Here is a 10330-nt window from a genome sequence, read left to right on the forward strand (position 1 = left end):
GATTGCATTCCCAATCAATCAATCAGTGGTAGTTAATGAATATCTACTGTGGGCAGAGCACTGTATTAAGCCTTTGGGAAAGTCCACAGAAGTACAATTTAGTATCCCTGCCCTCTAGGGATATGAATAAGGGGAAAGCCTTCTGGAGGGCTCTGCCAGTGCCAGGGGCCTTTGAGCACAAAGGCTGCAACCCAGAAGTTGGTCAGGAGTCCCTGAGATTCCTTCGGGCAATGATGCCCACTTGCCACAACCCAGAGCCTGAAATCTGGGGCATTGCTCTGTCACCTGCCCAAGCCTCACTTAGTTCCAACCACAGAAACTTGAGTCAGTGCCCATAGCTTCCTCAATTCTCTGCCAAACCACATCCCAGCTGGGGCGGGAGGGCTCCCTGAGGTGTCAGAGCAGCTCCATGGGGCAGGTGAGCTGCCTGGCACTGCCATCTGCTGGGCTTCACTTTCCCTCAGAGGACAGGGACAGGGGAAGGAGTTGTTTAGTCCCACCCCAATATAGGCCTCTCTCCAAAAGCCTAGCCGGTGGTGGGGAGAGGGGAGCTGCAGGACTAAGAGGTGCCTACGTCCCATCCTCAGCTCCCTTGGGAACCAGCTCTTCCCTTCTGCCATTCCAGAGCCCCATGTAGCTGATCAGAGAGGGCCTGGTACCCTCTGAAAAGGAGAGTGGGGCAGATGGAGGCTCAGGGTAGGAGGCACCTACCTGGAACTATCCAGGATTTTCTCTTACTCAACCCTAGGTAGCCAGATCTCTGGTCACCGAGGAGGGGAGGCAGAAAGAGGGAGAAGGGGAAAGAGAAAGAATAGAAGTGGGGAAGAGGAGCAGAGGAAGAAGCAGCGTGGCCTAGTGGAAAGAGCCTGAGCCTGGGAGTCAGAGGGCCTGGGTTCTAATCCTGACTCTAGCACTTGTCTGCTGTGTGACCTTGGGCGAATCACTTAACTGCTCCTCAATGCCTCCTACTTAGATTGTGAGCCCTGTGTAAGACAAGAACTGTGTCTGACCTGATTATCTACCCCAGTGCTTAGAACATAGTAAGCACTGAGCACATACCACTTTCTCCATCACCGCCCCCCGCCCCCCGCCCCAGCCCCATCCCACCCGGCCCTAGCAGAAGCAGCAGGAGTTCTGGTTGAACTGGCCAGCCCTAGGCTGTGATAAGACACCAGCAGCAATTTCTGGTGCTGCAGTCAAAGGAACGCTGGGCAGACTCCTCTTCCCCTCCTCCTTCCTATTGCCATCCCACTGCCACCATTCCATTGGCCAAGGGGTCCCCTCATCCCCCTCAGCCCAAAAGCAGAATATCAAGAGGGAGGAGAGGCAGGACCCTGCAGAGCATGAACATCCCACCTGTTTCCAAACTTTTATTCCTATTTGCCCAACCAGCCCCAGTGGTTAAGGCCAAGAAGCAAAAGTGGACTTCTGATCCTTCTGGATGCAGGACCCAGTAATATGGAAAGGAGCAGAACTCTCAGGGTGAGGTGAGTCACCAACTCAGACCATTTGTTGGGGAGGGAGAGGTGGGTAGGGCTGAAAGCAGACAGGCTGGGGGCAGGATGCCTGGGACCCAACCCCCACACCAATTTCCCTTTCCCATCGCTCCCCCTGTTTCCGGGCACGCAATTGTTCGCGTGTGTCATTTTGTGACTACAGGCTCTTGCGGCTGCTGATGAAGGAGGTGAGAAAAGGCAAAGCAACTTTTGATAAGTATCAGCTTAAGTAATGAGTGATTTAAGCATACCAGATCGCGAGGGCTTCCCCAATCTAATGCCAAACAACAGTGGTGGGTAGGCCGCCCTCCAGTTTAGTGTTTGTCTAAAACCTGCTGGAGATGCCAGAGAGGAGGGAGGAGGACTAATCAATCAATCCACCAGCTCCCCAATTTTGTGACCAGGTCTCCTCAGGGCAGGAGGTAAAAAAACAATAGTAATAATAACTGTATGGTATTTAAGCACTTACTATGTGCCAAGCACCGTACTAAGCGCTGGGGTAGATACAAGCAAATCAAGTGGACACAGTCCCTGCCCCACGTGGGGCTCACAGTGTCAATCCCCATTTTACAGATGGGGTAACTGAGGCACAGAGAAGTGAAGTGACTTGCCCAAAGTCACACAGCAGACACGTAGTGGAGCCAGGATTAGCAATAATAATAAGAATCCTTGTGGAATTTGCTAAGCGCTAACAGGAAATGTGCTGAGCACTGTGCTAAACGGTGGGGCAAATGCAAGATAACCAGTTCAGACACAGTCCTTGACTCACATGGGGCTCACAGTCTAAGGGGGAGGGAGAATGGGGTAGTTGAGAAGCAATGTAGCCTAGTGGAAAGAGCCTGGGTCTGGGAGTCAGAGGACCTGAGTTCTAATCCTGACTCCGTTACTTGTCTGCTGTATAACTTTGAGCAAGTCACTGAACTTCTCTGTACCTCATTTCCCTCATCTGCAAAATGGGGATTCAATACCTATACTCTCTCCTACTTAGACTGTGAGCCCCTTGTGAGACCTGATTATCTTTTATCTACCCCAGGACTTAGTACAGTGCTTGACACATAGTAACCCCTTAACAAATATCACAGTTATCATTTGATCCCCAATGCACAGATGAGGAAATTGAGGCACAGAGAAGTAAAGTCACTTGCCCAAGGTCACCCAGCAGGCAAATGATGGAGCAAGTCTTTGGGGCAAGACGTTTCCTTGGAAAAAAATCCTCTCGATTTCTGAGTCTGTCCAGAGCCAACTCACAGCCTTCCCTGGGAATCACGGGGCAGCCTATCTGTCTGACTGACAGTCAGCATTTCTGGCTTTTCCAGCTCCCAGCCCTGCCCCTGACCATCCCCCCACCCCCTGCCACCCCTCAACACCAGGCAGACTGCCAGAGAAGTGAAGGGAACAGTGTAGAGCTCCCGGAACTCACAGACAAAAACTGCCAACCAGGCCTATCTATGGGCTATCGAGAGGCACCCACGAGTTTACAGTGACAAATGGCACCAAATCCTCACCTCTCCCTGGGCTCAAACGAGCAGCTGGGAGCTCCAAGCAGATCCCAAAATATTGCAACAACTTTCCTCGTTTCCCTCTCCTCTTTCGGTTTGAGGAAAAAGGAAGCAGGACACCTTTCTGCCCCTAGGAAACATCGAGGGCTTTGCCTGGGAGATCTGCCTGAGATGAAAATCTGTAGGTCTGAGACACTGAGGCTCAGCTGGGGAGGAAGCAGAGGACCTCAGGGGTAATAATAATAATTAATAATAATTATGGTATTTGTTAAGCGCTATGTGCCAAGCACTGTTCTAAGCACTGGGGTAGATACAAAGTAATCAGGTTGTCCCACATGGGGCTCACAGTCTTAATCCCCACTTTACAGATGAGATAACTGAGGCACAGAGAAGTGAAGTGACTTGCCCAAGGTCACACAGTGATTCAAACCAAACAGGAGTTCGAGCTTCCAGATCTGGGCTCCAGCCCCCAAGGCTGCCACACCTCTAGGAAGGATGGGGTAACTGAGGCGCAGATAAATGAAGTGACTTGCCCAAGGTCACACAGTGACTCAAACCAAACAGGAATTCGAGCTTCCAGATCTGGGCTCCAGCCCCCAAGGCTGCCATACCTCTAAGAAGGGGAGAGGAAACGCAACCGAAGGCCGAGCTTGCCACCATCAATCAATCAGTGGTATTTAATGAGCACTTATTGTGTGCAAAATTCCAGTTGGAGAAGGCTGAGGGGAAAGCATCCAGGAATATGGGGTGGTGGTGGGGAGGGGAATGGAGGAACTTCTGCATGAGGACAGCCCAAAGAGCCTGGGACTCTTCCATCTGGAAAGATGACGGCTGGGAGGGGAGGGGATTGAAGTTGACAGTCACGAAGGGGATTGAGGACAGGGAGAACATAGAGTTGTCATTCCCTGTATCCTTCTTCACCCACAGGATAGTAAACATATGCAATTCATTCCTGCAGGAAGTTGTGCAGGTAGAAAATATCAGTAATTCAAGAGGGGTTTAGATAAATTCATGGACGAGTGGTCCACACTGGATCATGACGGGGAAAGTTGGGGAGAGAGAGGAGTGTTAGATGGTAACTCTTTAAACATCAGGTTCAATGTTCATGATTCCTCCAAGCGTTCTGTTGCCCCTATCAGGGCTGGAATATGCCATTGGCTGAATCATTCATCTGACCCGGTGCTCATGCTCTTATGAAGGAGGAAGAGAAACAGCATGGCCACTAGAAAGAACACAGGTTTGGGAGTCTAGAGACCTGGGTTCAAACCCCAACTCCACCGCTTGCCTGCTGAGTGATCTTCTGGGCCTCAGTTCCCTCATCTATGAAAAGGGGATTCAATTCCGGTTCTCCCTCTCCCTTAAACTGTGAGCCCCGTACAGGACAATGACTGGGTTCAATTGGCATATGTGGGGTCTAACTCAGTGCTTAGTACAGCACATAGCACATAGGAAGTGCTTAATAAGAGCTATTATTATTATTATTACTTTCCATTTTAGGCACCCTTGATTGCCAGACTCTCTAGGCTGATGCTCCCCTTCCCAACCCCCAATGCCCAAATGAGCCCAGCAAGGGACTCAGACAATGAATGAGTCAGTTGCCAAGGGAGAGATGCTAACAACTTCCGAGTCCTGGTTTCCTATACTCACTCTACTGTCCAGATTTTCTCTTCTGACCTGCTGGGGACCAATTATTCTGAGATTCTCTTTTCTCAGTGCTACTCTGTTCTCAAAAACACAACCACCAATAAATCATCTCAGCCCGAGCCTCCTTGGCCCCCTTGAGGGGAGCAGCCTTACTGGCTTCCTGGCTTCTTGTCTGACATGGGTAAGAACAGGGAGCTGGGAGAGGGACAGGGGGCTGCTACTTTGGAAATTCCAACAGAAGAAGAATCCATGTGTCATGGCTGTACCTCCTACTTCCTCTGAGCATCTTACAAGTACCTAGCACAGCCAGGATGGCCGGCAAAGGCACTCCAAAAAACAGTACCCAGAGGCTCATGCGATCCCACACACGCTACGTTGCATGTGGCGTGACACGATGATGACACACGGCAACCATTTTGTGGTAGTCTGTTCAATTCGGCCAGGCTCAGTCTGATTGTAGACTGGTTCTCTGGGCGGGGTGGGGTGGGGGTCACCTGACCCTCCCAATTGCTCCAGAGTCTCTCCTTTCCCCTCTTGGGTCCATGTGAAGTGCTGGGCACCATGTCTTAGTGGTGGAACTCGGCAACAAGAGCCCTGGCAGAGGGAGGCTTGGTTCTGAACGTTTGTCAATGGACAGAAAAGCACCTGGCACCGTTTTGGGCAAGGAACAGAGGACAGACCAGCTGAAAACCCAACAGACTGGTCACCCTAAAAGTGGTCTCTGCACACAATCGGTGTTCAGTGAATCAAGCAAGCAGTCAATGGCATTTACTGAGTGCTTTCTGTGAGCAAAGCACTGTACCAAGTGCTTGGGAGAGTACAATACTATAGAGTTGGTAGACACGTTCCCTGCCCATAAGGAGGCCTTCCCAGGCTAAGCCTCCCTTTTCCTCTGCTCCCCCTCCCCTCCCCATCGCCCAAACTTGCTCCCTTTGCTCTACCCCCACCACAGCACTTGTGTATATATGTACATATTTATAATTCTCATAGTCTCATAGTCTCATCCTATCCCATCTGGATTACTGCATCAGCTTCCTCTCTGATCTCCCATCCTCCTGTCTCTCCCCACTTCAGTCTATACTTCGTGCTGCTGCCCAGATCATCTTTGTGCAGAAACACTCTGGGCATGTTACTCCCCTCCTCAAAAATCTCCAGTGGATGCCAGTCAACCTTCTCATCAAGCAAAAACTCCTCACTCTCGGCTTCAAGGCTCTCCATCACCTCGCCCCCTCCTACCTCACCTCCCTTCTCTCCTTCTACAGTCCAGCCCACACCCTCCATTCTTCTGCCGCTAACCTCCTCACTGAGCCTTGTTCTCGCCTGTCCCACCGTCGACCCCCGGCCCACGTCCTCCCCCGGCCTGGAATGCCCTCTCTCCGCACATCCGCCAAGCTAGCTCTCTTCCTCCCTTCAAAGCCCTACTGAGAGCTCACCTCCTCCAGGAGGCCCTCCCAGACTGAGCCCCCTTTTTTCTCTCCTCCTCCCCATCCCCCCCACCCTACCTCCTTCCCCTCCCCACAGCACCTGTATATATGTCTGTACAGATTTATTACTCTATTTATTTTACTTGTACATATTCACTATTCTATTCATTTTGTTAATAATGTGCATCTAGCTTTATCTTTATTTATTCTGATGGCCTGACACCTGTCCACATGTTTTGTTGTGTTGTCTGTCTCCCCCCTCTAGACTGTGAGCCCGTTGTTGGGTAGGGACTGTCTCTATATGTTGCCAACTTTACTTCCCAAGTGCTTAGTACAGTGCTCTGCACACAGTAAGCGCTCAATAAATATGATTGAATGAATGAATGAATAATTCTATTTATTTATATTAATGATGTACATATATCTATAATTCTATTTATTTATATTGATGCTATTGATTCCTGTTTACTGGTCTTGATGCCTGTCTCCCCTCTTCTAGACTGTGAGCCCGTTGTGGGCAAGGATTGTCTCTATTTGTCACTGAGTTGTTCTTTCCAAGTGCTTAGTACAGTGCTCTGCACACAGTAAGTGCTCAATAAATACGATTGAATGAATGAATAAGGAGTTACATACTGTTGACCCTGCTACTGTTGATGGGGAGTGGGAGCGGGGAGAAGGAGAAAGAGTGAAGAAGTATCTCCTTCACATCAGAGGCAAAACTTAGGAAGGAAGACCCAGGAGTCCTTCTTCATTCATTCATTCATTCAATCATAATTATTGAGCGCTTACTGTGTGAAGAGCACTGTTCTAAGTGCTTGGAAGGTACAATTCAGCAACAGATAGAGACAATCCCTACCCAACAACGGGCTTCTTCATTCATTCATTCATTCATTCAATCGTATTTATTGAGTGCTTACTGTGTGCAGAGCATTGTACTAAGTGCTTGGGAAGTACAAGTTGGCAACATATAGAGACAGTCCCTACCCAACAACGGGCTCACAGTCTAGAAGGGGGAGACAGACAACAAAACAAAACATGTGGACAGGTGTCAAGTCATCAGAACTGGGCACTAGGGACAAAAAGATGGCAGAGAGTAACTGGGGACCCAATCTGGGACCCCAAAGAATTAGGGAGACAGGGAGGAAGGAGGTCAGAAGCCGGGTTAGGGAGGGAGCAGAGTATAGAGGGTACAGAGAGGGTGGAGCACCTGTGAGTGTGCTTGTATTTGAATCTGTGGAGTGTGGCTGTGAATGGACGTGGGTAGGGGGTGGAAGTACAAGGTGGGCAAAGCAGTGATAGTAACCTTTCTGTTGGAAAAACCAACAATTAAAGATGAAACCAGCTCTAAGTTGGCCCCCAGCCACCCCCTCCTCCCCCCACCACCACCACCTCCTGCGGAAAGGGGCCCTTGCAGCCTCTTTCTTATCTGTACGGGGGAGATGGGTGCTGGGTGCTGGGTGCTGGGCTGCTGCTGTGAGGTCTCTACAGGAAGCTATTTAGAGAAGAGGTGCAGGGAGGCTGAGGCTGCAGCTCACAGACAAACACACCCCTCCCCCTCCACCAACACTGTCCATATTTTCTAGAGCTGAAAATGGGGCAGGGGAAGTGAGTGGGAGCCGGAGAATGTCAATGGGGAGGAAAGGGCAGAAAAGGGAGACAGAATTGAGACTCAAAGAGACAGATCAAGACACCCAAAAAGACAGAAATAGACAGAGCGGCGTGCACACACACACACACAGGCAGGGGTGTCAAGATTCACACACAAACACATCACACATGCTCTCACAAACACTCGGAGTTCCCGACCGGCCACCTTGCTCACTGAGGCTGGTGGAGATGGAAACTCCAGGGAGCAGTTGGGGAAGGCAACGAAATCAGTCATGCAATCACTCAATCTCTAGGATTTGCTGAGCACTTACTCGTCCTGAGGTGCTGGGGCTGCAGGGACTGTGTTGACTGCTCTTTCTCTCTTCTTCAATCAATCAGTGGTATTTATTGAGCGCTTTCTGTGTGCTGTACTAAGCAATTGGGATAATACAGTAAAACTGTGAGCCCCATGTGGGACAGGGACTGTGTCCAAACTAATTAGCTTGTGTCTATCCCAGTGCTTAGTTCAGTGCCTGGAACATAGTAAGTTCTTAACAAATACCATAGAAAAGAAACAGATAGATATAACAGAGCTGATAGACATGTTTCCTGCCCAAAAAGAGCTCACAGTCTAGAGGGGGCTTCTTCCCTGCTCTTATCCCTGGTCTTATCTCTTATCCCTAGACTGAGCCCCCTTTTTCCTCTCCTCCTCCCCATCCCCCCCAGCCCTTCCCCTCTCCACAGCACTTGTATATATTTGTACATATTTATTACTCTATTTATTCTACTTGTACATATTTATTACTCTATTTATTTTGTTAATGATGTGCATATAGCTGTTATTCTATTTATTCTGACAGTTTTGACACCTGTCTACATGTTTTGTTTTGTTGTCTCTCTCCCCCTTCTAGAATGTGAGCCCATTGTTGGGTACCGTCTCTATATGTTGCCGACTTGTACTTCCCAAATGCTTAGTACAGTGCTCTGCACACAGAAGCGCTCAATAAATACGAATGAATAAATGAATGAATGAATGAATGGTGTGCACATGGCCTCACTGCCTTTCCACTGTAGCGAGGCTCAAGCAGCCCAAATTTTCTCCCTTGCTCCTTCCCCACCCTGGTTGGGCTGACCCTCAGGACTCCAGTGGACTCTCCCAGCTGCTCCTGGTACCCTGTAAACTGTTGGTAGGGTGGGATTTGCTGAAGCCTGGAGTCTCTCTCTCTCTCTCTCTCTCTCTCTCTCTCTCTCTCTCTCTCTCTCTCCCCCTCCCTCCCAAGGCTGACCTGCTGCACCTGTAGCCCCATCCCTACTCTGGAAAACAATTGCGGGGGCCTGAAATGGCTGGAAGTAGAGGACCCTATCCAGGCCTCAGCTCAGCCCTCACCTGCTCAGGTTTCTATAGGTCAGGCTAGAGATCTGGCCCAGCTCCACACACATCTCTCACTCACTGACCAGCTCAGGAGCCCCACCACCCCTTTGGCCAGGGCCAAATTTGGGCTCTGCTGGGCACAGTGTAGGAAGCTCAGGTCCCCCCAGGTCATAATTAACCCTCTTCCACTTCCCCTGCTTCGGCCCCAACACTGCTGGGACTATTTTGACCCCAATGGCAGCCAAGGGTGAGTTAAGGTAGGTGTTGTTGGATGGCCATGATGGGGCTCCCCAACTGCGTGGGAAGGCTCACCCGAAGATGTGGGCCTGAGGCAGCTATCCCTTTGGTCCTGCCCTCGGGTTTTGGTGGGGCCCTTCCCCCTCATCCCCACTCTGGGCCAGGTCTCTTTCTCTCCCTGCCATCCCTGGGAGGCACCTCCTATCCACCTGGTTGCCCATCCACCTCTGCATCAAACCAAAACTCCCCACCATTGGCTTTAAAGCACTCAATCATCTTGCCCCCTCCTACCTCACCTCACTACTCTCCTACTACAACCCAGAATGAGCACTTCACTCCTCTAATGCTAACCTTCTCATTGTGCCTCGAGCTTGTCTATCTCGCCACTGACCCCTCGCCCACATCCTACCTCTGGTCTGGAATGCTCTCCCTCCTCAAATCCGAAAGACAATTACTCTCCCCCTCCTCAAGGTCCTATTGAGAGCACATCTGCTCCAGGGGGCCTTCCCTAACTAAGCCCCTCCCCTTCCCTTGTTATTCCCCCATCCCAGCCCTCCAGCACTTATGTACATATCTGTAATTTATTTATTTATATTAATGTCCATCTCCCCCCACAGACTGTAAGCTCATTGTGGGCAGGGAATGTGTCTGTTTATTGTTGTATTGTATGCTCCCAAATGCTTAATACAGTATTCTGCACACAGCAAGTGCTCAATAAATACGACTGAATGAATGAGTGGGCTCCTCTTCCTTTCCAAGACCCACTCCCGGTCCCTGGGGCCTGGGAGAAAGAGCATTTCTCAATATGGCCCAGTGGACAGAGCAAGGGCTGGGAGTCAGAAGGACCTGGGTTCTAAGCCCAGCTCTGCCACTTCTCTGCTGTGTGACCTTGGACAAGCCACTTCACTTCTTTGTGCCTCAGTTACCTCACCTGTAAAATGGGGATGAAGACTGGGAGCCCCATGTGGGACATGGACTGTGTTGAACCTGATTACTTTGAATCTACCCCAGTGCTTAGTACAGCACATAGTAAGCACTTAACAAATACCATTAAAAAAAAAAAACCTCAGG

The sequence above is a fragment of the Tachyglossus aculeatus genome, chromosome X1, assembly GCF_015852505.1.
Source record: "Tachyglossus aculeatus isolate mTacAcu1 chromosome X1, mTacAcu1.pri, whole genome shotgun sequence".
NCBI classification, from domain to species: domain Eukaryota; kingdom Metazoa; phylum Chordata; class Mammalia; order Monotremata; family Tachyglossidae; genus Tachyglossus; species Tachyglossus aculeatus.